Genomic DNA, 4,375 nt, shown 5'->3' on the forward strand with positions numbered 1-4,375 from the left:
GTAATGTTCTCATAAAGAAACACATAAAACTAGATAGAGTCTTATAGAATGAGAACTTGCCAAACCAAGATGATAGGAGTAAATATTATTTTAGAGGACAAGAGAAGAAGACCATCTTTATAGAGGCCCAAATGCTTATCAACGCAATTGGATTAAAGGGTGCCAACAAATTACTCGAGGTAAAGCTGGCCATGTTCACAGCATGAATCTGAACCATATCCAATGAATGAAGAAGACAGCACACAAAGGTATTTATTATGGTAGTAACACTATCAGACTTGAATTTTAGCATAGCCCTTAGGTGATTTATCCACAACTTAATGCAGTTTAATTTAAAATTCTCTTTGTTTTTTTTTTTTGTTTTTTTAGTGAAGGGATAGATATTTTTAAAGTTCATATCATGTTCTACATATCTTAATAGTTTTCCTTAGCTGTATCATTTGATTCTCAACAAGTTAATAGAATAAGTAGTAACTGGCTTACTGTACAGATTAGGAAATTGAGGCACAGAAAGGATAAACAAACTGCCCAAAACTATATAGCTTATAAAGTGGTCAATTCAGAATATGAAAATGTCAGACTCCAAAACTTGACCACTTCTTATTAAAAATTATAGGAAGTCAGAGCCCTCTGCAATACATTTTTAGAACATAGTTACATATAGTTAGTATTACCTAAATATTGGAAAAATGAATTTAAATGTAGTGTAATATACAAAATATACTTTATTTTATTGTAAATAAATTCTCGAAACGTAAATAAATTCTCAAAAGGATCAACTACAATCAATTGGATATTATTTCTAGTTTACTGTAAATCATAAGATGTTTTAAACAAGCAGAAAAAATTCTCACAAGTTTTCTAAGGTTGTCCATATTTGAGAGTGAATAATTTTACGTTTAGAACAAGGAAGACTCAGAGTGTTAATGTGCTTAAATAATATTTTAATTTTAAAAATTTAGGTCCTGATATTTCATTCCATTTTTTTGTTTATACTTTCTTTTATCATTGTATTTATTATTTAAATCTCATGTCTTACAATGACCTTCTCTTACAATCTCCCTAGTAGATGTAGAAAGCTTTCATGTTGCCAAACTGTCTTCCCTATATTTGTTTAACCAAGTGTTTGTGAATTTTGTGGTACTGCACACCTGCCAGTTAATGATCATCTGGCTAAATACTTCAAACTGAAAGGAATTTCATTTTCAAAAACCATCTGAGTGGCTTGGTTCTCTTTCTCTCCTCCAAGATACACACGCTGAGCTTAAAAATGTAACTGTAAATGCATTTAAAGGAAATTGCAGCATACTTTACATTTTATTTCTAATGTCTTGCACTGGAGTAGTAAGCCAAAGACTAGAATGGTACGGGGAGAATTCCTGGAAAATGTGAACACATGAACCTTGTATTATAATCATGATGACCATATATTGGTCAAGGCCACTGAGAGCAATGCATGGTGTGAAGGAATTTCCAGAGCCCAAGTTTGCAATTGAGCCATACTCAATAACCATGTCCTGAGAACTACGTTAGCAATTAACAAGCTTACCTTAAAAGGTTATCCTCTTAATCATTTTTAGACTACGATCTATAAAAATGTGTAGAAATTTTGCTTGTTTTGTTGTATATATTTAATTATAGCACCACCGCAACCAACACGGCACCAACACTACCAATATCCAACAGTAACCACCATACAATCACCAAACACACCAGTTCCACTATCACCACCATCATCACCAAAACATCATCATCACGAAAAAATAGCAGCAGCATCAATACCATCCTCATTACTACCATCACTACCAACACAGCACCACTTTTACTACCACTGCAAACAACAATGAGAAAATGACTTGATATATTTCCCCAAGACAAGTATTTGGTGAGAATGTCAACTTTCCTATTTTTCCCTCCTTTCTACCTTACCATCTCCAAAAGTGAGGAATTTACTCTTTGTTTCATTAGGCCACTAAAATTTCAAGTAATATTATAAGATACAAGGAGAGCCATTGAGAAACATTTATTGCTGTATTAAACAGAGCTGTTTTTCACTACTACTGGTCTAATTTTATAGAAAGACTACAACATTTGCTCTGTGTGAGACTAGTAGGTTTAACTGGCAGCCACAAAAACAGCACTCAGCCTCACTTTTAAGAAATAAACATTACACATATCTACGTAGTTCAGACAGCAATATAAGAATGTGATTTACGTTTATAATAAAATATCCTTGGATTTTATTTGGAGAAACTCGGTACACATAGAAGAGAGTTACCAGCATACTGAGAGCATGTGTCAATATCATTGACTAACATTTTGGTGGCAGCTTTAAATTCTGGGATTCATTTAATTTTAATTAGGACGTAAGAAATATTGATGAGAAAAATGTTAAACTGAATATCACCGATAAGCATAAATGCCAAGTGGTTGAACAGTTAAAAAATGACACTGAAAAAGTGTCATTTGACTGAATGTCAATTGACTGAATGTCAATTGCCTTGAATTTCAAGCAAAGTCTTAAATCTAAGTTTAAGGATAAAGAACATAATTTAATAATTTTATTTTTATGATATATTTTATTTTTAGATTTGTTTTAGATTTACAGAAAAATTAAAAGATAATATAGAGAGTTCTTGCAACCCTTCACCCAGATTCCCCTATAATTACTGTCTTATTATATAGCATGTTTGTTAAAATTAATGAACCAATATTGGCACATAATCACTAACTAAAATCTATACATTGTTCAGAACTCCTTAGCTTCTATTTAATATCTTTTATCTGTTCCAGCACCCCGCTCAGAGTACCACTTTACATCTAGCTGTCATGTCTATTTAGGATCCTATTGACTGTGACATTTTCTCAGACTTCCTTTGTTTTTGATCCTGACAGTTTTAAGGAGGATAGGTCAGGTGTGCTGTAGGATGCTCCTCTGTTGGAATTTTATATTTTTCTCATGATTAGACTGTAGTTATGGGTTTCTCAGAAGACAATCAACTAAGGAAAGTGCCATTTTCATTATAAGATATCAAGGATACATAATTTATCAACTTAATTTATTCAATTTGATATCACCCTTGATCATCTGGCTGAGGTGGTGCTTGTCAGATGTATCTGTTGCAAAGTTATCCCTCTCACCACTCTTGTCCCTTTTCATACTGTACTTTTTGCAAGGAAGTCATTCTGTGCAGCCCATACTTAAGAAGCGGGGTATTATGCTGTATTTCCATGAATGCGGTATAACTACATAAATTATTTGAAATTTTTTAGCAGGAGAGATTTGTCTCTTCTTTCACCTTTATTTATCCAGTCATTTATTTATAACACAATGAACTCATGTATATTGATGTTATACTTTGAATTATAATACAATACTACTTTATTTTTTGTTCAAATTGTTATGTTTGGCCATTGGGAGTTCTATCAGTTGGTTCCTGTGTCTCCTTAATATACTTATATCATTGTAGGGCTCTGTGTGTATGTTTGCACGTGTGTGTGTGTGTGTGTGTGTGTGTGTGTGCATGCACATGCATGCACATGTGTGAGATTTGTCTCTTCTTTCACCTTTATTTATCCAGTCATTTATTTATAACACAATGAACTCATGTATATTGATGTTATACTTTGAATTATAATACAATACTACTTTATTTTTTGTTCAAATTGTTATGTTTGGCCATTGGGAGGTCTATCAGTTGGTTCCTGTGTCTCCTTAATATACTTATATCATTGTAGGTCTCTGTGTGTATGCTTGCACGTGTGTGTGTGTGTGTGTGCATGCACATGCATACACATGCGTGCTGTAAGTATTTTCTTACTTTCTGGAACTAAAAAATACTGATATTGTATGCTTCCTGCTCAAATCTTAAAAATAGTAATTTATCTAAGAAGCCTCGATTTATTTTATTGGAGATAATATTAAAAATGAAGATCTGAAAGCTAGGTGTGTTCATTGCTTCTAGGGTGTCTTCGTTGCTAGACCCCTCAGCATATAGAACAGGGAAATATATGTGTATATAGTAACCTGTGTATGTACACATATCTGTAATTATTTCTACTTGTAAACATCTATATCTATATTAACCTAAACATGAGTTTATACGGATATATTCAAATATAATCCATTTGGATCATTCTAGCCTCCTCTCTTTGGTTATCTGTTACCTCTCACTCCAGCAATGACAAATCTGGATTCCATTATCCCTATCCATTTACTTATTTAATTCTAGTGTACACATACAGAGGTTTCATAATTTATAATGCATGCCACATTGGGAAACTACTTTATCAACCAAATTATAGTACATATATACAGCTTCTTTTGTCTTTAGCCTTATAGATTCCACTCATTTCCAAAGTTATTTAGGTTAGC

This window comes from Pteropus alecto, unplaced genomic scaffold (assembly GCF_000325575.1).
Source record: "Pteropus alecto unplaced genomic scaffold, ASM32557v1 scaffold81, whole genome shotgun sequence".
Lineage (NCBI taxonomy): Eukaryota > Metazoa > Chordata > Mammalia > Chiroptera > Pteropodidae > Pteropus > Pteropus alecto.